We start from the raw sequence: 27,106 nt of genomic DNA on the forward strand, positions 1-27,106 counted from the left end.
CCTCAATTGGCATCAAGAGGCTGAGTGCACCCCGAAAAATGGCAACAGCGCATGGCGGCCTGGATGGTCACCCATCCAAGTGCCGAGCACGCCCGACAGCGCTTATTGCGGTGATCTCACTGGAACCGGTGTATCCACTGCGGCAAGGCCGTTACCCATTCAAGCTAATGGTGGATAATAAAAATAGGATTTAAAAATTGATAACTTCTACTCCACACATCAATTTATGAATAAATACAGTTGTTAAACTTACAAGTGGGTGAAGATTTTCGATGGAAACTGTCAACGTGAAGATTTCACAAATATTTTCCGTGAAACATATACTACCTGCTCGTCTCTTTATTCACGTGGGATAAGCCTTGGGTACATGAAAGACTGACACCGAGTCACAGAGTAGCTGCAAGAAGTGCAGTGTTAAGGATGCTGCTCAGCTACACTTGTTCACTTGTTGGCTTACCAATCACTGTTGGAAGAGCGTAACGCCCGTCTGATCTCTTAATACTTAAAGCTAGCCAAATGAGGTGCTGCAAACATGGAAGAAATGACGTACCATTTGCAGCACTGCGTGTAAATCAGTTTATTTAATACTACTGACAAAATTTTACATAAAAGTCAGTTATTACAATGTCCTCTGGCTTTTTGAGCATGGCATTCTAGCGGAGACCACTACACTAAGTTATGGACTGTCAAGTATCGTTAGAAAGGCTCTCGAAAATAGAGCTCATGCCATCGTAGTTAGAATTCCTTCTCTCACTGAGTTGCTGCTTCACAGATTTTGTTGAAAACACCGCCAGAAAAAACCACAGGATATTTCAACTTTGATCAGAGTGCAGTCCTCAGGCGATGACAGCGGAGTGAGGAGTTGCCTCACATTGCCGACTTCCTTCGTCGACCGTCCACCTCATTCTATCTGTCGTAGTGTGTGCGTTGGTCTTATATATTCTTTCTGGCCCTTTGTCACGATTACAAGCCTTTCTACTCTTTTCTTATTTTACCATTTCACAGTGTGTTCAAAATCCACTCCTGCTGAAGACAATCTGTTGCAGCCTAAGCAATGTTTCGCTTATCAGGACGATGATACAGTAATAAAGAGAAATATATAGGACTGCTTCTGGACAGAGGATGGCCACGTCCTTCCCTGGCAGAAAAAGCACGCAGAATCTCGCTCACCAGCTTGTATCCCTCCAGCAGGGAGCTTCAGGAAAGATTCCAGGACGCTAAACGCTGTATCTTTGTCCTTTGTTCACTCAAACGGCCTTGCCTTAATGGACTGAAAATTTGACAAGAAATAAACACATCAATGTTCCATGTCGCTCACTAAAATGGTTCTCTTCCCAGGCTGCCAATGGAATAGCCCTCATATTTTAAATAATCTACTTAGAAGCAAGACACATTCAAAGTCTGATTAGGTTCATGACTGTTAGATTACGTACTAAGAGACTATACGTGTAGGTTTGCCACACATGTACGTCAATGAACAAAACTTCAGGTATACAGATTTTAATTATGAGGATCTTCAAAAATGGTTCAAAAGGCTCTGAGCACTATGGGACTTAACTTCTGAGGTCATCAGTCCCCTAAGAACTACTTAAACCTAACTAACCTAAGGACCTCACACACAGCCATGCCCGAGGCAGGATTCGAACCTGCGACCGTAGGGGTCACGCGGTCCCAGACTGTAGCGCCTAGAACCGCTCGGCCACTCCGGCCGGCAATTATGAGGATCTCTCCTTTAAGAGATGAGATAGCCGCCTCCTTTTGACACATTGTGTGTGGGTATACATAACACGTCTTGATCCTTAGGGTCTAGTAAACTTGAGCACGTTACTAGTTCACCTAATTTCTTGGCTTGACTCGTTATGTTTTAGGTGTCGGTCATGTACCGTTGCCTTAAAGCACATACATTTAATACAGAATCGATTGTCAAACGCTTTTCAGAAAGTTGACAAATTAGGAACTATTATAGTACATTATCAAATGAAGAGGCAGAATAAATTCCTTGGGATTAATGATGTTGATGCAACCAGTAGGTCACGGTTTTTTTTTAATTTTTACTTAATAATATTCACACGTGTGCAACTAATGACCTCGCATAAATTGCCGATTAAAAAGAAAGCTATTAAATAATAATTAATAAATGTACTGTGGGCAGAGCATTGAATACAGAAACACTTGCGAGCAACCCTCACGTGACTGCCCATTAATTCACGAAAATCAACAGCAAACAATGTCCGAAAATGTACTTTCCTGCTATGAACTGCAGCGTAAACTAAAGTCCGTTTTCTTGAATAACTACTGCGAAAACATGTACAAAGTCTATTACACAAGAATATAAATGTCATCTGTAGCAAATAATTACCGTTCACAGCTGTCTCAAATTCTGTAAGCAAAGACAAGGTTTGTTATTTGCACAAAATCAGTAACCGAAAACACAATCAAATAATCGAAGTCCAACGGAAAAATAAAATATGTAACTCATATGTCGGCTGAGCCACACAGTCCTCTTGACCAACTTACTAACAACAACTGACAAAACTGCAATGACCACCGACCAGCAAAAGATTTCGCTCATCCTACAGCTCTACCTTAAATGCTTTCTATGGCCTCACACTCTGCTGAATCCAAGTTAGAAGATTAACTCATGACCACCATTCAAATTTGCATTTGTTCGCACATACATATAAGATATTTGGGGAGCAAAATAACTGATGATGGTCGAAGTAGAGAAGATATAAAATGTAGATTGGCAATGGCAAGGAAAGCGTTTCTGAAGAAGAAAAATTTGTTAACATCGAGTATAGATTTAAATGTCAGGAAGTCGTTTCTGAAAGTATTTGTATGGAATGTAGCCATGTATGGAAGTGAAACATGGACGATAAATAGTTTGGACAGGAAGAGAATAGAAGCTTTCGAACTGTGGTGCTACAGAAGAATGCTGAAGATTAGATGGGTAGATCACATAACTAATGGGGAGGTATTGAATAGAATTGGGGAGAAGAGGAGTTTGTGGCACAACTTGACGAGAAGAAGGGACCGGTTGGTAGGACATGTTCTGAGGCATCAAGGGATCACAAATTTAGCATTGGAGGGCTGCGTGGAGAATAAAAATCGTAGGGGGAGACCAAGAGATGAATACACTAAGCAGATTCAGAAGGAAGTAGGTTGCAGTAGGTACTGGGAGATGAAGAAACTTGCACAGGATAGGGTAGCATGGAGAGTTGCATCAAACCAGTCTCAGGACTGAAGACCACAACAACAACAACAACAACACATATAAGATACTGGAACACTGTTAAAATGATTGATACGTTACTAAAGTAACAACAAAATATAAAAAAAAGTTATAACAAAATTCACAGAGTATGTCTCTATGCAGTTTTCAATGTAATAAAGAAATACGAAAAATTATAAATACATATGGCCTGTTTGCTCTTTAGTTGTTATGTTTCTTATTTTCATGTTTTATTCATTCGCGGCTGTATAACCGTTTTATATAATGTTATTCTACGTCTACATCTATACTCTGTGAACCACTGTGCTGCGCACAGACGATGGTACGTCCCGCTTTACCCGTTGTAAGTGCTTGTTCCCGTTCCATTCAAGTCTGGATCTCGGGACGAATGATTGTTTAAATGCCTCGGTTCGTGCTGTAATTAATCCACTCTACTCCTCAGGATCCATATGGAAGCGATATATAGGAGGTTGTAGTATATCCATAGAATCATCATTTAATATCGATACTCTCCCGCAGATCAAGCTAACCTGTGACCATTCGTGCTACCCTTCTCTGAATACGTTCAATATCCCCTACGAACCCTCTAAGGTACGAGTCCCCTACACTTGAGCAATAATCGAGGGTTAGTCGCACGAGAGATTTGTAAGCAATATCCTTTGCAAACTGATTACATTTACCTTGTACTCTATCAATAAAACGAAGCCTGCTACCTGCCTTACCCACGAGTGAGCCGATGTGATCGTTCCATTTCATGTGCCTGGAAAGTGTTGGACCAGATATTTGTATGAGTTGGCCAAGTCCAGCTGTGACTCGTTTAACTTGTAGTCATAGGATACTACGTTTTTTCGTTTTGCGAAGCCCATAATTTTACATTTCTGAACATTTGAAGCATGTTGTCAATCTTTGCTTCACGTTGAAATCTTATCAAGGTCTGAGCTGAATATGTACGCACTTTCGTTGAGAATGTAATTCATTTTAGATGACTGAAACATCTGCGAAAAGTCTTAGGTTACTACTAATATTGTCTGCTAGGTCATTAATATACGACACGATCTATAATGGACCCTACAGTCTTCCTTGGGGCACACTCGAAGTTTCTATTACGTCTGCCGATGACTCTCCATCCAAGATAACATTCTGCATCCGCCCTACCAATAAATCTCCGGTCAAGTCACAAATTTCGCCTGATACCCCTACGAACGTACTTTTGGTAATAAGCATACTTGTGGTACTGAGTAAAACGCCTTTCGGATATAGAGAAACACTGCATCTACCTCACTGCATTGATCCATGGCTTTCAAGATGCCATGTGAGAAATGTGTGAGTTGGGCTACACATGATCTAAGTCTTCGAAATCCATGGCATGGACGTGATCGTTCTGTTCGAGACACTTCGTTATGTTTGAACTCAGAATATGTTCTAAGGTTCTATAACAGATGGACGTTAAGGATATTGGACGGAATTTTGTGGATCACTTCTGCTACTTTTCTCGTAGACAGGTGTGACCTGTGATTTTTTTCCCGCTACTGGGCATGATGTTTGGTGCTAGGGATCTACGATAGATTATAGTTAACAAATTCATCCGCAGGTTGTAGATAGTATCTGATAGGGATTTCATTGGGCCCTGGAGCTTTGTTCAGTTTTAAGATTTCAGTTGTTTCTCAACATCACTGACACTAATTTCAATTTCACTTATCTTTTCAGTGATAAGAGAATTAAAGTGAGGCAATACTCCTGGGTTTTCTTTTGTAAAGGAACATTCGAAAACAGAGTTAAGCATTGATTTTTCTTTGCTACTTTCAATTTCAGTTTCTGTCTTTTGCATGAGTGACTCGATCAGACGTTCTGTGGGTTTTGTCGAGGATCTTTCAGCAATATTCTTCTACGGTAGTCACTAAAAGCCTTACTTATTGCTCACTTGACTGCGAAACGCGTTTCATTCGGCATCTCTCTCTGTATAGTCCTATGCTTCGTTTTATACCTATTATGCAGTTTTCTCTGTTTCTTTAGAAATTTATTTACAGTGACTGTATGCCATGGACGATGTGATGTCACCGCCAGACACCACACTTGCTAGGTGGTAGCCTTTAAATCGGCCGCGGTCCATTAGTATACGTCGGACCCGCGTGTCGCCACTGTCAGTGATCGCAGACCGAGCGCCACCACACGGCAGGTCTAGAGAGACGTACTAGCACTCGCCCCAGTTGTACAGCCGACTTTGCAAGGAAAGATTCACTGACAAATACGCTCTCATTTGCCGAGACGATAGTTAGCATAGCCTTCAGCTACATTTGCTACGACCTAGCAAGGCGCCGTATTCAATTGATAATTAATATTATGCAGCATGTACCGTAACGAGAGATGTTCTACAATTGTGGATTAAAGTTAAGTATTACATCATCTACGTACTTTATTTGAAATTCTCAAGACATTATCATGTTCCAGACCTCATGCCGGTCTGCGTGTATTTAGACGCGTGCATTTCGGCCCCCTCTAGAAACACAGTGTTGGCTCTTCTGCCAACACTACAGAGGATCTCTCCCATCATGAACTGTTCTATTGGATACATGTCCATCCAGAGCACGATTAACTATTCTTTTAAACTTGAGCCATAGTTTCTCTACATGCTCCTGTACTGAGCCAAAAGTTTCAAGTTCCTCATTGGGATATGGCACAACTGCTTCTTTGCCTAGATTGCTGAACATATGAATCTTCCAACTTGTTTTAGTTGTTCTTTGTACTTTGATACTCATTCTTGCTATGAGCGCCTTATGGTCGCTGGTACCAATTTCGACGTGGACTTCCTCAAAGAGATCAGGTCTGTTTGTTACTATTAGACCCAATACAGGGTGGTCCATTGATCGTGACCAGGCCAAATATCTCACGAAATAAGCGTCAAACGAAAAAACTACATAGAACAAAACTTGTCTAGCTTGAAGGGGGGAAACCAGATGGCGCTATGGTTGACCCGCTAGATGGCACTGCCATATGTCAAACGGATATCAACTGCGTTTTTTTAAAAATAGGAACCCCCATTTTTTATTACATATTCGTGTAGTACGTAAAGAAATATGAATTTTTTAGTTGGATCACTTTTTTCCCTTTGTGACAGATGGTGCTGTAATAGTTACAAACATATGGCTCACAATTTTAGACGAAGAGTTGGTAACAGGTAGGTTTTTTAATTAAAATACAGAACGGAGGTACGTTTGAACATTTTATTTCGGTTGTTCCAGTGTGATACACGTACCTTTGTGAACTTATCATCTCTGAGAACGCATGCTGTTACAGCGTGATTACCTGTAAATACCACATTAATGCAATTAATGCTCAAAACGATGTCCATCAACCTCAATGCATTTGGCAATACGTGTAACGACATTCCTCTCAACATCGAGTAGTTCGCCTTCCGTAATGTTCGCACATGCATTGACAATGCGCTGACGCATGTTGTCAGGAGCTGTCGGTGGATCACGGTAGCAAATAGCCTTCAACTTTCCCCACAGAAAGAAACCCGGGACGTCAGATCCGGTGAACGTGCGGGCCATGGTATGGTGCTTCGACGACCAATCCACCTGTCATGAAATATGCTATTCAATAGCACTTCAACCGCACGCGAGCTATGTGCCGGACATCCATCATGTTGGAAGAACATCGCCATTCTGTCATGCGGTGAAACATCTTGTAGTAACATCGATAGAACATTACGTAGGAAATCGGCATACATTGCACCATTTAGATTGCCATCGATAAAATGGGAGCCAATTACCTTTCCTCCCATAATGCCGCACCGTACATTAACCCGTCAAGGTCGCTGATGTTCCACTTGTCTCAGCCATCGTGGATTTTACATTGCCCAATAGTGCATATTACGCCGGTTTACGTTACCGCTGCTGGTGAATGACGCTTCGTCGCTAAATAGAACGCGTGCAAAAAATCTGTCATCGACCCATAATTTCTCTTGTGCCCAGTGGCAGAACTGTACACGACGTTCAAAGTCGTCGCCATGCAATTCCTAGTACATAGAAATATGGTACGAGTTAATCGATGTCAATGTAGCATTCTCAACACCGAAGTTTTTTAGATTCCCGATTCTCGCGCAATTTGTCTGCAACTGTTGTGCGGATTAGCCGCGATAGTAGCTAAAACACCTACTTGGGCATCATCATGTGTTGCAGGTCGTGGCTGACGTTTTACATATGGCTGAACACTTCCTATTTCCTTAAATAATGTAACTATCCGGTGACCGGTCCGGACACTTGGTTGATGTCGTCCAGAATACCGAGCAGCATACATAGCACACGTCGTTGGGCATTTTGATCACAATAGCCATACATCAACACGATATCGACCTTTCCCGAAATTGGTAAACGGTCCATTTTAACACAGGTAATGTATCACGAAGCAAATACCGTCCGCACTGGCGGAATGTTACGTGATACCACGCACTTATACGTTTGTGACTATTACAGTGCCATCTATCACAAAGCGAAAAAAGTGGTCCGACTAAAACATTCATATTTATTTACGTACTACACGAATATGTAATAAAAAATGGGGGTTCCTATTTTAAAAAAACGCAGTTTATATCCGTTTGACCTATGGCAGCGCCATCTAGCGTGCCAACCATAGCGCCATCTGGTTTCCCCCTTCAAGCTAGACAAGTTTCGTACTTTGTAGTTTTTTCCTTTGACGTTTATTTCGTGAGATATTTGGCCCGGTCACTATCAATGGACCACTCTGTATACAGGGTGTCCATAAAGCCCAGGAACATTTTCAGTTATTTATTGTAGAAGAACCAAATATTGTGCAGATATCGTACATATGTCATTTCTAAGAGAAGCCCTGAAAGTTTTTCTTCATGTATACCGCCACAGCGCCGACCGCGGTGGCCAAGCGGTTCTAGGCGCTTCAGTCCGGAACCGCACGACTGCTACGGTCGCAGGTTCGAATCCTGCCTCGGGCATGGATGTGTGTTATGTCCTTAGGTTAGTTAGGTTTAAGTAGTTCTAAGTTCTAGAGGACTGATGACCTCAGATGTTAAGTCCCATAGTGCTCAGAGCCATTTGAACCATTTGAACCGCCACAGCGTAATCTGATAATTTGCCGATAGTCAATGATAGTCGTAAACATGGCGAGTTCAGGTACGGAGAAAGCTTTATGTGTGTTGGAGTTCGACAAAAACAAGTGTGCTACAGCTGTTCAACGGATGTTTAGAACCAAGTACGGTAAGAAGCCACCAACAAGGAAGGCCATTTACCACTGGCACAACAAATTCGTTACGACGGGTTGCTCGTGCCCGGCAAAGAGAAGCGGACGTCCCGGTGTGAGTGAAGTGAATGTGGAGCGCATACGAGAGACATTCATAAGGAGTTCAAAGAAATCGGTGATGCTGATGCCTCAAATGCAATCGGACTCTCCGTTCATCTTTCAGCAGGATGGGGCTCCACCCCATTTTCATCGTGAAGTTCTAGAGTACGTGAACACGGAGCTGCCGCATCGATGGATCAGCCGTGCTACAGAAGGGGACATCTGTTTCACGAAATGGCCTCCCCGATCACCAGACCTCACTCCGTGTGACTTTTTTCTGTGGGGACACATTAAAGATCTGTTGTATGTACCCCCTCTACCATGAGATGTAGCAGAGCTTTTGGAGAGAATACGGGAAGCTACTGCCACAATCGACGATGCCATTCTGAGACGGGTGTGGTAAGAATTTGAATACTGTACTGACGTCTGACGGGTCACCCATGGTTCGCATATCGAATGTTTGTAAAAAATATTTTCAGAGTTTTTTTTTTCAAAATGCAATATGTGTGACATCTGCACAATGTTTAGTTCTTGTGCAATAAGTAATTGAAAGTGCTCCCGAACTTTATGTACACCCTGTATTTCCATCATGAGTGGGGCCTGAGAATTATCTGTTTTACGTACTTTTCAGAGAAGGTGTTTATTAGTGTTTCACAAGATTGTTTATCACAACCAAAACTAACAAAACTACAACTATCACAATTGTTTGTTGGATGATCAAAGTCTCCTCCACTCATTTCAGTATGATTAACGAACTAATGTACAGTTTCCAGTTACATCAGGCGGTGACTCTGGTGGTCGATAGAAGGAGCCTGTTATAATTTTACGCCCACACTTGACACTGAGTTTTACACAAACAATCTTACACGAAACTTTGGTTTCCACACCGGTGGATTTGTTTCTTATCTGCTGCGACAAATACATCACCTCCGTTTCCCATTTCCCTGTCCTTTTGGTATATGATTAAATTTTCCTAAAAAATCAGACTACTGTCAACCTCAGGTTTTAACCAGCTCTCTTTGCATAGTGTTACGTGAGCTTCCGTGTCTTTTTAGTAGCGCTTGAAACTCTGGAATTTTGTTGTGAATGCTTAGGTTTTTAACCACTAGGCTTTTAGTACTCTAACCTGTGTGAGGCATTTCTTTGGATCCTACACTGATACTGCTGGTTATTCGCGTCTTTCCTGCACGATATTTCAACTGCGTGAGTCGCAGTCTTCTTCAGATGCTGTCTGATATCAGATTGTTTAGAAACATACATGGTTTGAAAATTAGCTCGTTGTTCTGTTTATCACGAGGGCGTCCGCCCCCGGTAGCTGAGTGGTCAGCGCGACAGACTGTCAATCCTAAGGGCCCGGGTTCGATTCCCGGCTGAGTCGGAGGTTTTCTCCGCTCAGTGACTGGGTGTTGTGTTGTCCTAATCATCATCATTTCATCCACATCGACGCGCAGGTCGCCGAAGTGGCCTCAAATCGAAAGACTTGCACCAGGCGAGCGGTCTACCCGACAGGAGGCCCTCGTCACACGAAATTTCATTTCATCACGAGGGCGTGCTGAAAAGTAATTTCTCCGAATTTTTTATGTAAAAACTCTTAAATCTTCTTTAATAAAACAGCCGTTATTAAGATTCTACATCTTTACTCTTCATATCTACCTAATTTCAGCCCACTGCCGCTACAGGGCTCCGAATTGTAGCGTGTAACGTAACTAAGTCGGTGCGTGGGAAACAGCGTTCAGATTCGAAGAGTTTGTCCACAAATGGAGCACCATCTCCTTTACCATGACAACAGCAGACCACACAAGAGCGTTGCGGCATCTGCAACAATCCAACGCCTTGGATTCACTGTCATCGATCATCCTCCATACAGCCCCGATTTGGCCGCATCTGACTTTCATGTGTCTCCAAAACTTAAAGAACACCTTCGAGGACTACATTTTGGTAGTGCTGAAGCGGTGCAAGCAGAGTTAAGGTTGTGGCTCCGTCAACAAAGTCAAACGATCTACAGTGACGGTATCAACAAACTGGTCTCCCGTTAGGAGAAATGTGTGTGTCGCCAGGATGACTATGTGGAGAAGCGAATATGTAAACGTGAAGAACAAAGATGTTGAATGTTAATAGCATCTGTTTTATTTAAAGAACTTTAAGATTTTTAACATAAAAAGTTAGGAGGCGTTACTTTTCAGCAAGTCCTCGTAAAATCGTTAGCTTTCATTTGACACTTCATATGATCAGAGCTGATTCAGTTGTTACTAGTTTTATAATCTATCGTAATTAAAAACATTTGCAGCTCTCTTGATTTTTATGAATTTCATTGAGAAGATACAGATGTTGAATATTTTTACAATTGTTGTGTTAGTCGTCTCCAAGCACTACAACCCAATACGTTCCATACTAGTTACCTCATAAACGTAATTAAAATTAGAAATACCATGTTATTGCAGTTTCAAAATACGTCAAAGAAGTCATTCGTTAATTAATGAGGAAAATATATGAGTTAATTTACGATTGTGCTTATGTCTCCGCAGATACATTTGTGTAAGTTCCATACAACTGAAAACGAATTCCGTAGGCTAAATACTCACGTGAATTCTTTGTGTACATCCTCTGTATTCGCTGTATCTAACATTCCATATCTTCCGAATGTGACTAGTAAATCAAGCCGTCTGTCTAAATATCATGTCTAAATATCATGTCTAAGTTGTCCGCAGCTTGTGGTCGTGCGGTAGCGTTCTCGCTTCCCACGCCCGGGTTCCCGGGTTCGATTCCCGGCGGGATCAGGGATTTTCTCTGCCTCGTGATGACTGGGTGTTGTGTGCTGTCCTTAGGTTAGTTAGGTTTAAGTAGTTCTAAGTTCTAGGGGACTGATGACCATAGATGTTAAGTCCCATAGTGCTCAGAGCCATTTGAACCATTTAAGTGCGAAATTATATCGCCTCTACTTTCAACAGTTTCATGTGCTTTAAATACTGTAACCTAATTGACAAGGGGACCGCGCATACTCGTCATCACCGATTTCGTCCAAATTTATGGTACATGCAGGGCATAAACGAAATTGACAGAAGTGAGAGCTCCAGGTGGCCAAGGGTTTACAAACAATAAAAACAGAGAACTTTTGGTGCGGGAAGGGACAGACATCAGCCATTTACACAGATCAACCAGAACATTATGACAACCGACCTACTGTAGATATAGCCGGCCGCGGTGGCCGTGCGGTTCTGGCGCTGAAGTCCGGAACCGCGGGACTGCTACGGTCGCAGGTTCGAATCCTGCCTCGGGCATGGGTGTGTGTGATGTCCTTAGGTTCGTTAGGTTTAAGTAGTTCTAAGTTCTAGGGGACATGACCTAAGATGTTGAGTCCCATAGTGCCCAGAGCCATTTGAACCATTTTTTACTGTAGATATAATTGTGATGGGCCGGACGCTCGGCACCAGCATTTCGGAAACTGCACGACTTGTCGGGTGGTCGAGAAGTGCTGTGGTGAGTTTCTGCAACACGTGGCGAAACCAAGGTGAAACTACGTCCAGACGTCGTGGGGTTAGGAGGCCACCCCTCGTTACAGATGTCGGACGTCGTAGGCTGAGCAGGCGGCGAACTGTAGCGGAACTAACATCAGATTTTAATGCTAGGCAGAGCACAAGTGTGTCTGAACACACAGTGCACCGAACACACCTAACGATGGACTTCTGCAGCCGACGACCCACGCATGTGCCTATGTTAACACCACGACATTGGCAACTACGACTGAAATGGGCACGTGACAGTCGGCACTGAACGTACGTTGGCACAGTGGCAGAGCGTCACACGGTGTGATGAATCCCGATACCTTCTTCATCATGCCGATGGGAAGGCGCGAATCCTTCGTCTTCCAGGGGAACTGCTGCTTGTCACCTGTACTGCGGGACGGAGACAAGCTGGTGGCGGCTCTTTCGTGCTCACGTGGGCAGCCATGCGCCTAGTGGAGCCCGTGCAAGGCACCATGACGGCCGACTAGTATCGTACACTTGTTGCAGACCACGTACACCCTTTATAACAATCATGTTTTCCGACGGGAGAGGCGTTTTTCAACAAGATAATGCGCATTGTCACAAGGCTAGGAGTGTGATGGAGTGGTTCGAGGAACATAATAACGAGTTCAGACTGATGTGCTGGCACCCCCAACTCGCCAGATCTGAACCCGATCGATTACATCTGGAACGTGGCGTCAGAGATCATCGCCCCCCGCCCCGGAATTTACGGGAATTAGGTGACTTGTGTGAGCAAAATTCAGATGGCTCTAAACACTATGGGACTTAACATCTGAGGTCATCAGTCCCCTAGACTTAGAACTACTTAAACCTAACTAACCTAAGGACATCACACACATCCATGCCAAAGGCAGGATTGTAACCTGTGACCGTAGCAGCAGCGCGGTTCCGGACTGAAGCGCCTAGAACTGCTCGGCCACAGCGGCCGGCCTTGTGTGTGCAGATGTGGTGACAACTCCCCTCAGCGACTTACCAAGACCTCATTGATTCCATGCCATGACGCGTCGCCACTGTTATCCGTGCCAAAAGTGGACACACCAGCTATTAGGTAGGTGGTCATAATGCTCTGGCTGATCAGTGTACAGGGTGTTTATAAATGAATATCGGGGTTTTAACGCTTTGAAATATTTATTACATTAAACTTACAGCTATAAATGATATGTCAAATAAAAGAGCAACTCAAACAGTTGTGTTTGGCACCAGTGCGCATGCGCAACGCGCAATGTTTCCGCCGCAATACGCCATTGGTTGAACTTCACTGTACCCAAGCGCTGGATATGCCGCAAGGGGCCCAATGACAGGGCTTGCTTTGCATGGCCTCCACGTTCACCCGACCTAACGCCATGCGATTTTTTCCTTTGGGGCTTCATCAAGGATCGTGGGTACGTGGCTCCGCTACCAGCAGACCTCCTTGAATTAAGAAACCGGACTGAAGCAGCTGTTGCTACAATCACTGAAGACACACTTATCAATGTTTGGGTTCAAATGGTTCAAATGGCTCTGAGCACTATGGGACTTAACAGCTGTGGTCATCAGTCCCCTAGAACTTAGAACTACTTAAACCTAACTAACCTAAGGACATCACACACAACCATGCCCGAGGCAGGATTCGAACCTGCGACCGTAGCAGTCGCGCGGCTCCGGACTGCGCGCCTAGAACCGCGAGACCACCGCGGCCGGCAACGTTTGGGAAGAACTCGGCTATAGACTTGATGTGTGCCGTGTGACAAATGGGGCTCGCATTGGACATTTATAAGGTTCTTGGTAAACTGTTTGAGTTGCTCTTTCATTTGACATATCATTTATAACTGTAAGTTTAATATAATAAATATTATAAAGCGTTAAAACCCCGATATTCATTTATAAACACACTGTATATTAGCGTAGTTATCAGGCAGCGTTTAGCGCAGCGAAAAGAATACAGAACGTTAATACGAGGGCTGTGGGGTGAAGTTCCTAAGTAGAAACTTTATTTTTGTTTTCAGTTTTTACGTTACTTACACCGCAAATAATGCGAAATTGCTCTCAGTGCTTTGTATTTCTTAATATTTTCATGAAAAGAATGAAAAGGAAACGCAGAGGAACATTTGCGATGGTAAATAAATTTCCAGGAAGGTATTGTAAGGCATAGACGAGTATTTTGGATATAAAAGTAGATACTTTTATTGTTTCACAGTTGATGATTTATGTGTTCTGGGAGGATCTCACCATAAACACAAGGGGAAGGAGTAATTGTTTCGGTATCTCGCACACTTTATTAACACAGTATTTTGACAGTTATGTGATTGTTTTAAATTTTATATGGAGAAACAAACTTGGTTTACATCCATCAGAGTTTCCCTCTCATCACACAGTTTGGCAGCAAACTACACGTAACGCATTATTTCACCAAATATTGGCGAGGATAGTTATTGATGTACAATGGCATGTATTCTGATACAGCTCTCTCGGGATATGATCTCTTTTTCTCTCTGGAAGGGCCCATTTTATCTGCATCGGGAACCTACTGAACCCATGCAGCCGCCGAGGGCGACTCTAAGCTCAAAATGAAACTATTGGAATACGAAGTCCTGTGTGCTTTAATTACAATTCCATTTTGGAAAATTGTTTGCAGAATCTTTGTGGATGATGCAAGTAACAATCCATTCTTCGAAATTTGTATGGTTTCCCATATTTTTCTTAACATTTCCTCTTGATGCCTTTTATGAAAATGTTCATAAATACTATACACTGAAAATTATACTGAATTATTATGTAGTACAATTTCAGTGAAAAATATTTTTCCAGAGGGATTCGACCTCACGACCCTCGGTTTACAGATCTGTAGTCTTCCTCTGCGCCTGCTGCTGCCTGCCAACAACGCCAACATAAATGACTCATGCCCCACGCGACTCGTGCAGAAAATGCTAATTTTTCTAAACGCTTAACCATCAGGAGCTCCCGCTTTTTTCACTTTCATTTGTTGCCAAGCTCTGCGTATACCATAAATTTGGAGTAAATCGGTGTTAAAGAGTAGGTGTAGTACCCTTATGAGGTCTGTAGGTAGAGCACTTGCCCGCGAAAGGAAATGTTCGAGGCTTATGTACCGATCCCGCACGCAGTTTTAATCTGCCATGTCGTTTCAGATAAGCACACACTCCGCATTCTGGAAACAGTCCCCCAGACTGTGGCTTATCATGACCCCAGTCTTATCCCATGGTTACCGCATTCGCACGATCTGAACATGATGGACGACATCCGGCCATGTCTCCACAATTCTTGCAGAAGTTGCGAAGACGGGTCGTCAGTTGTGTGTGGATAGCTCAGACGGACAGCACAGATGTAACTACCCGAAAGGGTGGCATTTCGTATAAAATTCTGTGCTCGATTTTGAAGTGTAATATAACAATTGAATTGTATCTATGCGAAAGGTGTATGTTTCGGCTGTGTTGTATTATAAGAGGAGGTTGTATTTTAGTGTAAGCAATGAGATGATGTTTGCTGTCCATATAACAATCAATTTTCGGACATTGTCGTAAATTTTAGTTCATATATACAAAGGCTTCGTTAACATACATAAGTGCACTCATTGATATAAATAGTGATGGTCAGAAATTATCATATTTTTGTTGCAAAAACAAACTTATGCTATATACACTGTTTTACAGAGAGACATTAAAACTTGAAATATAAATGCATACATTGATAGAGTGCGTGAAGGTCATAAATTACCATTTCTGTGTTGCAAAAATAAACTTATGCTATGTACTCTGTTTTACAAAGGAAGATTGAAACTTGAAATCTTCTACCGAATAGCAGCTTTTCTCTATTAATAAATGCTTAAGTTTATTCTTTGAAGTGTTTAAATGAGCTGTCTTGAGATCAGATGGAAGCCTGATATAAAAAATGGTTCCTTTTTTATGTGGACTACGGTCTGCAGCCTTTTTTTTTTACTTGCAGTTCTGTGAAAATTTTCCCTTCCCCGTGTGTTGTACCTGTGTACGTTACTGTTTGTTACATTATATTCTGGATTTTGTTTCACAAACGTTATTGCCTGCAGGATGTACATAGAGCAGATGGTTAGTATTTTATATTTTCTGAAGATTTATCTACAAATCTCTCTGCTGTTCACCTTGACTACAACACTTAACTGCCTTTTTCGGTAGTCTGATGAGCCTGCCTGTATAGACAGCTGGTGCACCACCCCATATCTCAATACCATACTGAATATGTGGATGTATCACTCCGAAGTATATTTGTTTCAAGCTATCTTGGTGCAAGAAGGCTTAGATTCTTTTCTGTAGATACACATTTGTACTGATTTTCTTACAGATATGGTCTATATGTTCTTTCCTTGACAGGTGTTCGTCAATAATTATACCCAAATATTTGTGTTTGTTTGTATAGCTAAGGGCCAATGGAGGTGTAGATAGAGTTCTGTTTATGTTCTGGCTATAGCTAAACATTAATTTCTTTGTCACTGTCTTCTCTTTATCTTACTTGTAGTAAGAGAAGTTGACAGAAAATTATAATTGATTTCACTGCTGTTTGTAGTCGTTTGCATATCACAACCCCAGCTGACAAAAGATGTGTCATCAGCATAGCTTACAACCTTGCACTTTTGTGGTTCACTTACATATTTAAGTACACAAGAAACATAAAATGCCGCAGTATACTTTCTTGGGTCACACCACATTGAAGTACTTTATGAGTTGATTTGATTGTTACCAACTGTTAATTCCTTTTACAAGTTAGCTTGACACACTGTTTCCTGTCTTTCAGACAGCAGGTAAGTAGTTGAAGGGCACCCCTCTCATCCCATATGCTTCTAATTGATGCAATGCAATTGTATGATTCACAGTACCAAACGCTTTACGAATATGCAGGAAGTTGGATGTTACCTTGTCTCCTTTTTCTAGATTTTTCCTTCTCTAAAATCGTGTTGTATATTGTTAAGTAGATTATGTTTGATGAAATATGCCTGAAATTGATTTAATTTTGCTTTCTCTTATAATTTCCCAAGCTCTGAAGTTAATGATATTGGTCTATAGCTTTTCATGTCATTTCTTGTTCCCTTTTTGTACACCGGTAGGATTTCAGTGAGCTTCAAAATACCAAGGCATTCTCCAAGGCAGAGAGAGATATTTATTAGACGTGCTAGGAGGTTCCTCTAAATAATCCCGTGGATGAAAAAAGATTGGTTAGTTTTTGTAACATTTAAATTGAGTGCCCAGCCATATGTTTCGTTTGCGCCAATTGCATTAAACATCTCTATGACTTTCTCACACACTTCTTTTCGGTCATTTGTTATATTGTCATTTTCTTTTAATGTTATGCTGGTTTGTTCATGAAATTGCTGTTTTCCATATTCTGTAGACATTATTTTCCAGGATGTTTCACTAACATAGGTTGAGTTGCTTATTTGTAGGCATACTTTTAAGCTTTATGCTTAGTCAAGGAATGTCTGTATTTTTTCTGAGCAGTTTGTATTTTGTTAAATATTATTTTAATTTAGTATCTCTAAAGAGTATTTAACGATCTTTTATTTCTCTCTCATTTCAATGATTTCTGGAGATAAATTCTCAGCTTTGTTGTTAATTGCTTTGTTTACTTGTTTTACAAAAGGACATGTTTCATTTAAAGTTTTATTGAATAGTTCTTCATAGAAATTTTCGCCTTTGTCATTTACATTTGTTGCATTGTAAACTGCCTAATGCCCTCTTAAGCTGATTGTAATTAAATTTTCTTTTATACATAACTGTACCACTTTTAGGTATATCTACATTCCCTACATCAATTTCCATAGGGATCTGTGGCCAGATATGTCGTTTTCTACGGTGGTTATTTTTACGTTCTCCTCTGTATGTTTGTGGGAATGTTGTCAGTGTTTCTACAGTAATTCTTGTAGGTTCTGAGTTCATGTGATAATAGTAATAACACTGAAGTAAGTCAACATAACGCATATAATTATTGTTATTATTTAAAGAGTCTATGTTGATGTCTCCAACAAACAGAACTTTTTTTTTAAATACACTGACGTCTTCTCCAACAGGTCCTCCAGACAGCTGAAAAATTCTTCAAGTCTGCTTACAGCTAACCTATACAGAACTGCTATAATCAGGCTGTTGTTCTCTAGTCTTAAACTTAATGCTGTAACCTCCAGTACCATTTCTTTACTCAGATCATCAGTCCATTTGACTTTTTCATATGCTACATCGTTTCTGCTATAAATGCCTACCCCTCCACCTTGATGTGTCCTTTTACAGTACAACTTGATGAGTTAGTAATTTCTTAGCCTGTATCTATATGCTTCCTCCTCATTGCAACCCAATTCACTCGCTATGAAGAAATGTGGTTTTGATTCATTTAGGTATGCGTCCAAGTGCTCTGTTTTATTCGTTGTATAGTGAACATTCTGGTATGTAAGGATTAAATTGCCACGTCTTACTCTAAAAGGATCCCTATCACCTTTGTGATTGATAATTTTCTTTAAGTCATCTTTCACTGCGATAATTTTGCTTATATTCTCACGTAAAAGTTTCTTCTCTTCGAAATATAGATGGATCCGATGTTTGGTATGTAGCCATTTGTCCATTTTACCTACATCCACTATTCTACATTTTCCAAACTAAGCACATATCTGTTTGAGTTTGATGTTTATTTTTTGTATCTTCTTGTTGACACACGATTTGTATATTAGGCCATGCCTGTGGGGTAGCGTTGCAACTATTGTGTTTCGAGATTTGTTACCTTCTAGGAACTTTTCCAGGCTTGCTGAGCAATTTTGTGCCTCGTTTTTTGCGACATCGTTGGTACCAACTATGCACACGGTATAATAATTTTGATGTTTCATTTTTTCCTGCACGTCAACATCAGTTACATTTTTCATACTTGCACCCGATTTTACTATTCCCGTTGCTTGAAATCCTTTGTTATTGTCTTATAAAATACTCGTCAGGTTTCTGCCGTGGTTGTCTACTAAGAAAAGAACTTGTACCTTTTTTACTAGTGATTCTTGGTTCTGTAGTCACTGTGTCTCGTCGTCGTTTCGTTTTCTCCACCGCTGCGTCGTTTACGAACTTCGTTGCCATCACTCTTCACTTTCATGTTTATCACTAACACTTGTTTCAGTAGTAATTGCACTACACTTATTTAGAAGAGTTTGACTATCACCCATGAATGTACGCAATTTTCGTAGCGAGAACGGTTCACACGTTTTAGAAGTTAGCTTTTTCGTATTCATTTTCGGAACAGTTTGGCTATCAGGCGAAAGTATACGCGATTTTCGTGACTCACACTTTTCGGATGTAAGTATTTTCATATCACTCATTAGAACGTTAATTGTTAGTTGAAGACTACTTATACGATCATTTAACTTCCTGATTTGATCACTACAATTCGTGCACACGTTGCTTTTACCGTTATAATTTTCGCTTTTTTTTCACGTGAACGCAACGTGTGTCTATATAAGCCGCCATCTTACATTCATATCTGGGCAGAGGTCTTCTGGCATTGTAACGATACATGTTCAGTAATCTGGTTCCATACAAATTCAAACATTAACGTTATCAGAGCCTACTCTTCTGCCAAAGGCAATATACACTCCTGGAAATTGAAATAAGAACACCGTCAATTCATTGTCCCAGGAAGGGGAAACTTTATTGACACATTCCTGGGGTCAGATACATCACATGATCACATTGACAGAACCACAGGCACATAGACACAGGCAACAGAGCATGCACAATGTCGGCACTAGTACAGTGTATATCCACCATTCGCAGCAATGCAGGCTGCTATTCTCCCATGGAGACGATCGTAGAGATGCTGGATGTAGTCCTGTGGAACGGCTTGCCATGCCATTTCCACCTGGCGCCTCAGTTGGACCAGCGTTCGTGCTGGACGTGCAGACCGCGTGAGACGACGCTTCATCCAGTCCCAAACATGCTCAATGGGGGACAGATCCGGAGATCTTGCTGGCCAGGGTAGTTGACTTACACCTTCTAGAGCACCTTGGGTGGCACGGTATACATGCGGACGTGCATTGTTCTGTTGGAACAGCAAGTACCCTTGCCGGTCTAGGAATGGTAGAACGATGGGTTCGATGACGGTTTGGATGTACCGTGCACTATTCAGTGTCCCCTCGACGATCACCAGTGGTGTACGGCCAGTGTAGGAGATCGCTCCCCACACCATGATGCCGGGTGTTGGCCCTGTGTGCCTCGGTCGTATGCAGTCCTGATTGTGGCGCTCACCTGCACGGCGCCAAACACGCATACGACCATCATTGGCACCAAGGCAGAAGCGACTCTCATCGCTGAAGACGACACGTCTCCATTCGTCCCTCCATTCACGCCTGTCGCGACACCACTGGAGGCGGACTGCACGATGTTGGGGCGTGAGCGGAAGACGGCCTAACGGTGTGCGGGACCGTAGCCCAGCTTCATGGAGACGGTTGCGAATGGTCCTCGCCGATACCCCAGGAGCAACAGTGTCCCTAATTTGCTGGGAAGTGGCGGTGCGGTCCCCTACGGCACTGCGTAGGATCCTACGGTCTTGGCGTGCATCAGTGCGTCGCTGCGGTCCGGTCCCAGGTCGACGGGCACGTGCACCTTCCGCCGACCACTGGCGACAACATCGATGTACTGTGGAGACCTCACGCCCCACGTGTTGAGCAATTCGACGGTACGTCCACCCGGCCTCCCGCATGCCCACTATACGCCCTCGCTCAAAGTCCGTCAACTGCACATACAGTTCACGTCCACGCTGTCGCGGCATGCTACCAGTGTTAAAGACTGCGATGGAGCTCCGTATGCCACGGCAAACTGGCTGACACTGACGGCGGCGGTGCACAAATGCTGCGCAGCTAGCGCCATTCGACGGCCAACACCGCGGTTCCTGGTGTGTCCGCTGTGCCGTACGTGTGATCATTGCTTGTACAGCCCTCTCGCAGTGTCCGGAGCAAGTATGGTGGGTCTGACACACCGGTGTCAATGTGTTCTTTTTTCCATTTCCAGGAGTGTAGTTAGGTTTCTGATCCAATAGTTTTAAGTACTTCTTTGCGAGTAACTGCACAGCATGTTCTGCCCACAAATCCAATCCTTGACAACAATTGATCTCGAAAAAGTCAAGAAATGGAGAATGAATGTATGTCAGAGTAGTAAGTTAATTAACTGAAAGAAAACTGCATGTTTCACTCTATGTAGACATTGCATATTATTAATGTAATTTCGTTTAATTTAAAAAAAGACGGTAGAGCACTTTCCCGAGAGAGTAAATGTCCCAGGTTGGAGGTCTAGTCCGGCATGTAGTTATAATATGCCAGGAAATTTCAAATCAGTGTACACTCCGTTGCAGAGTAAAACTTCATTTCGAAAATTTCAGGCTGCTTTCTTGTTACAAAGAACAGCTTTGGCAATTAATAATCAAGAGTCTTTCAAAGATCGGCCACACGCTTTCACCTACGAAAAATTACAGGCAGCATTTTTTTTTTTTTTACTGAACTTTGTAAATCACTCTCTATCTTCAGTTTATCATAAAATACACATCTCTAACGCTCTGGAGCTCTGTGAGGAGTGAGACTGCAAAAACAACGTGTCGGGGTATTATCTTTTAAAGAATTAGTGGCATAACAGCATGACGATGGTGCGTGGAGGATCTTGAGCAATGTTGGAAATGATCTAATGCGATTCGTCACCCATCGTCTGTAGTGACCCCTGAGATGTTCTTTCGAACGTGTTCGCAAGATAACTGCTTAATTGACGTCAGAAGGCATTGTGCAGATTTTTTTCACAACTGGTTCGCCGCATTTTATCAGAGACCCTGCTTTGACACGTTCCACGGGCATATGTGAGTACCGAGGACCCGGAATGTCAAGTTACACAATACCGAAACATGTGAAAAGCCAAGCAAGATTTGGGCGCGTGGAACAGTTGCGAAATTCAAGAAGCGTTGCCTGTAACAGAACATTGCAATAGTAAATGAAATGCTTTCGAACTGTAAGACTTTCTTCGTAAACATAGATCTAAACTTCGTTAGACACTGGGAAATTGAGAATGAAATGGTCCTGCTTTGGTTTTGTGGTATTCTCCGGTAACAGTGAAATTAAAACTATACCATTGTTATTCCTTTAGTGGCAGTTCTCTTTATATTATTCTGCCTATATCGTCAAATGGGTACTACACTACATACCCACTTCTTGTACTTATACATGCAGATCAAAGATCAATGGCTGCTGAAGTCGTGCGAGTTAGTAAATCTACTATGTGCTGCTTGAATAGTAGGTATAGTTCTTCTGGATTATACATCAAATGGGTTTTTTAATTATTTTCGTGTTGATCAAGGAAAAACCTAATTCTGTAACACGTCACTTTTATCAGTGGCAGTTGTAGATATGAAAACGAGCTAAAGAAGAATACGTTTTAACGTCCCCCTGATGATGAAATTCGTATTAGGGAGGAAGGGCGAAGGAAATCAGGTTTTTTCCTTTCAAAGAAACCATCCCATTCATCATTTTGATTTGCAGCTCCTTGTTTTGGCCGTGTTGGCAGTTAAATTGTTGGATGTGAGGTCCACCAGTTATGCAAAACACCGTTTTTTCTGTGTACCCAAACATGTTTCGGCACCACTGTGCCATCAGCAGTAGGTTTTCGTTTTTATTCCTTTTGTAATGTGAACATTTTTGTTAAATGATTATAAAATTATGTGGATGTTTAGTTCAAATAATAGATCGTTTCTGTGGTGAAGTGAAAAGTGTTTTACTACGTTATTTGTGGAAAATACTTGCTACAGTTACGTGTGCATCAGAACACCTCACCATGATGCGGAGAATGAAAGTGCTTGCCACAGGAAAACATAAGAAAAAACGAATATAGGCGCGAAAACATAGCGACAAACTAAATTACATTCTAGAAGATAGGTTAACTCACAGCAAATAACTTTCTCATCAACATCGTTTGGTTGCAGGTGACAAGCTACCTGTAGTAATTAACACACAAGTGATCCGTAAAATTCATGCACACCAAATCCAAAGATATTTACAAAAAGAAACGATCTATTGTTTGAACTAAACATCCACATAATTTTATAATCATTTAACAAATATGTTCACATTACAGAATAAATAAAAACGAAAACCCACTGATGATGGCACAGTGGTGTACGAAACATGTTTGGGTACTGAGAAAAAACGGTGTTTTGCATAACTGGCGAACCTCACATCCAACAAACATCCCATTACTTGCGTTAAGCGGTTTAGGGAAACCGCAGGATACCTAAATCTGAATTGCCGAATGAGGACTTGAAGTTCTGCCTGTCCTCATGCGGATCTAGCGTCTTAGGTAAGAATCTTACATTTGGGTTGTATGAAAATGCTCAAAACGCTCCAAGAATGTCTAACGAACGGTATGGTTTAGTGGCGCTCTTTCAAAGTGCTTAATTCCTATCTGACAAATCCAGACTTGCGTTCTTACCGTCCTGTACACCTCCAGGGCTATTTTACTAAGACCATAGGTTCTGTGTGAGGAGTCGGGATACACACACCCTGGGATTCACTAGTATCCGAGAGCTCTTTTTGGTCACGAGGAAGCTACAGGGCAGTACTGGCAGCAATCATCGCTAAGGTTGTCTGTGGACTGCCTAATCCCACGGGTGCGGGTAATGGACGGATGGGTAACGTGGCAACTCGTGAAACGCTGGGAGAAAAATCTTGCCATCGAGAGTGCAAAGGGTCTGTGGGTATTCTGTTATCTGAGGTCCTACTGGAGCCATGATGAAACCACTGGATAGACCGCACTGAGTTTACCCTGAAATTCTCTGTTGACTATCCAATTTGTCGGATTTGGGTAACGAGCATACACTGGCAACAGAAATGTGCTGTGGAGGGAACATGTGTGCATACCAGTGGGGATGATAAGAGCTACCTCCCAATTACTAGCTCTCTAGCATACTGACTCGGCAATGGATAGGTCTGGCCAACTGGAGCTCTGTGTGCACAGTCACTGCACTACGGGACCGTGTCCACGGGACTCCCTGTGGCTAAACGAGGCCCCACCCTTTGAAGGATGATTATTCTGGACACGTTTCTGGGGCAGTTCATGGAGCTGGTTGCACCGTATTTTACGGACTATAAGACACATTTTTTCGTCGAAAATTGCCTCCAAAATTTAGGTGTGTCTTATACTCTAAATTAATATAAAAATGTCCAGTGTTTGATTTATAGTTTCCACCAGTCTTAAATATGACCGTATATTCGATGCCGCGGGAAACCTGTCTCTATCTGGCAACAATGTATTCAACTGGCAGCAGCAGCAGATCACCGATGCGAAATCCGCCAATCGCGAATGATTTTTTCTGTTGGTGGAGTGCCGAAATGCCGGCAGCTGCTCTGTTTCCATGATTTTATGCACATGCTATTACTTCCAATTTATAGCCCGCATCACATTAATACCTTGTATTTTTTTCGATTACGAAGCTAGCTACTAACAAAAATATTATATTTTTACCGACAACACAAATCACTTTCAATTCAAGTTCACTGGCACCGTAGACAGCAATGACGCATCATTGGCTAGACAGTTTTCTGGGTTTGTGATCGCGGGGCGGAGGGCAACAGTGTTAGCAACCTTGTGAATCCCGGCGATTATATTCATCGCATCGGTGGTGGAACAGACACAGATTATCAGCGACATAGGACAGGCCAGACTAGAGCATGAACAGAGTGTACTACATTATCGTACCCAGTGGATGAGTGTTGAGATGACAGTCCGCCTGTAGATAGTTAGTCGATAGCTCGTAAGATAATGCTCGATCCATTTACTTGATATTTATCATTGTAAGTTTCACATAGCGATAGAGAGTTTCTAAACACGTCTTCAGATCCGTTTGCATGGACTTCAGGTGCAGTTTCGTCAGGTGACAGAGTAAATGGTTTCACATTTAATTCCTACACTCCACCAGTACATAGTCATTTTACAATTCATAAGATATTTCTCTTAGGTTGTTCGCAGATGCTGCTGCAATTTACCGTCTAGTAAGGTCATCCGAAGACCAGTATCAGTTGCAAAGCGATTTAGAAAAGATTGCTGTATGGTGTGGCAGGTGGCAGTTGGCGCTAAATAACGAAACGTGTGAGGTGATCCACATGAGTTCCAAAAGAAATCCGTTGGAAATCGATTACTCGATAAATAGTACAATTCTCAAGGCTGTCAATTCAACTAAGTACCTGGGTGTTAAAATTACGAACAACTTCAGTTGGAAAGACCACATACATAATATTGTGGGGTAAGTGAGCCAAAGGTTGTGTTTCATTGGCAAGACACTTAGAAGATGCAACAAGTCCACTAAAGAGACAGCTTACACTACACTCGTTCGTCCTCTGTTAGAATATTGCTGCGCGATGTGGGATCCTTACCAGGTGGGATTGACGGAGGGCATCGAAAGGGTGCAAAAAAGGGCAGCTCGTTTTGTATTATCACGTAACAGGGGAGAGAGTGTGGCAGATATGATACGCGAGTTGGGATGGAAGTCATTAAAGCAAAGACGTTTTTCGTCGCAGCGAGATCTATTTACGAAATTTGAGTCACCAACTTTCTCTTCCGAATGCGAAAATATTTTGTTGCGCCCAGCCTACATAGGTAGGGATGATCATCAAAACAAAATAAGAGAAATCAGAGCTCGAGCAGAAAGGTTTAGGTGTTCGTCTTTCCCGCGCGCTGCTCGGGAGTGGAATGGTAGAGAGATAGTATGATTGTGGTTCGATGAACCCCCTGCCAAGCACTTAAATGTGAATTGCAGAGTAGTCATGTAGATGTAGATGTAGATTTCTCAGTCCTTTTGCTTGGTACCGGTATTTATCATTGTAAGTTTCACACAGTTGTAGAAAGTTTTTCAGCTCGTCTTCGGATCCATTAATGTCGATTTATAGCGCAGTTTCGTGAGATGTCAGAGTAAGTGGTTGTACTTTATTTCCCACATTCCACCAGTAGGTAGTTATTCGATAATTCGTAAGATATTTCACCATTCATTTTGTAAGACGTCGTGGTCTCCTGACCTTCATTGCTTACATACACTCCTGGAAATTGAAATAAGAACACCGTGAATTCATTGTCCCAGGAAGGGGAAACTTTATTGACACATTCCTGGGGTCAGATACATCACATGATCACACTGACAGAACCACAGGCACATAGACACAGGCAACAGAGCATGCACAATGTCGGCACTAGTACAGTGTATATCCACCTTTCGCAGCAATGCAGGCTGCTATTCTCCCATGGAGACGATCGTAGAGATGCTGGATGTAGTCCTGTGGAACGGCTTGCCATGTCATTTCCACCTGAAGCCTCAGTTGGACCAGCGTTCGTGCTGGACGTGCAGACCGCGTGAGACGACGCTTCATCCAGTCCCAAACATGCTCAATGGGGGACAGATCCGGAGATCTTGCTGGCCAGGGTAGTTGACTTACACCTTCTAGAGCACGTTGGGTGGCACGGGATACATGCGGACGTGCATTGTCCTGTTGGAACAGCAAGTTCCCTTGCCGGTCTAGGAATGGCAGAACGATGGGTTCGATGACGGTTTGGATGTACCGTGCACTATTCAGTGTCCCCTCGACGATCACCAGTGGTGTATGGCCAGTGTAGGAGATCGCTCCCCACACCATGATGCCGGGTGTTGGCCCTGTGTGCCTCGGTCGTATGCAGTCCTGATTGTGGCGCTCACCTGCACGGCGCCAAACACGCATACGACCATCATTGGCACCAAGGCAGAAGCGACTCTCATCGCTGAAGACGACGCGTCTCCATTCGTCCCTCCATTCACGCCTGTCGCGACACCACTGGAGGCGGGCTGCACGATGTTGGGGCGTGAGCGGAAGACGGCCTAACGGTGTGCGGGACCGTAGCCCAGCTTCATGGAGACGGTTGCGAATGGTTCTCGCCGATACCCCAGGAGCAACAGTGTCCCTAATTTGCTGGGAAGTGGCGGTGCGGTCCCCTACGGCACTGCGTAGGATCCTACGGTCTTGGCGTGCATCCGTGCGTCGCCGCGGTCCGGTGCC

The sequence above is a fragment of the Schistocerca piceifrons genome, chromosome X (assembly GCF_021461385.2).
Source record: "Schistocerca piceifrons isolate TAMUIC-IGC-003096 chromosome X, iqSchPice1.1, whole genome shotgun sequence".
NCBI classification, from domain to species: domain Eukaryota; kingdom Metazoa; phylum Arthropoda; class Insecta; order Orthoptera; family Acrididae; genus Schistocerca; species Schistocerca piceifrons.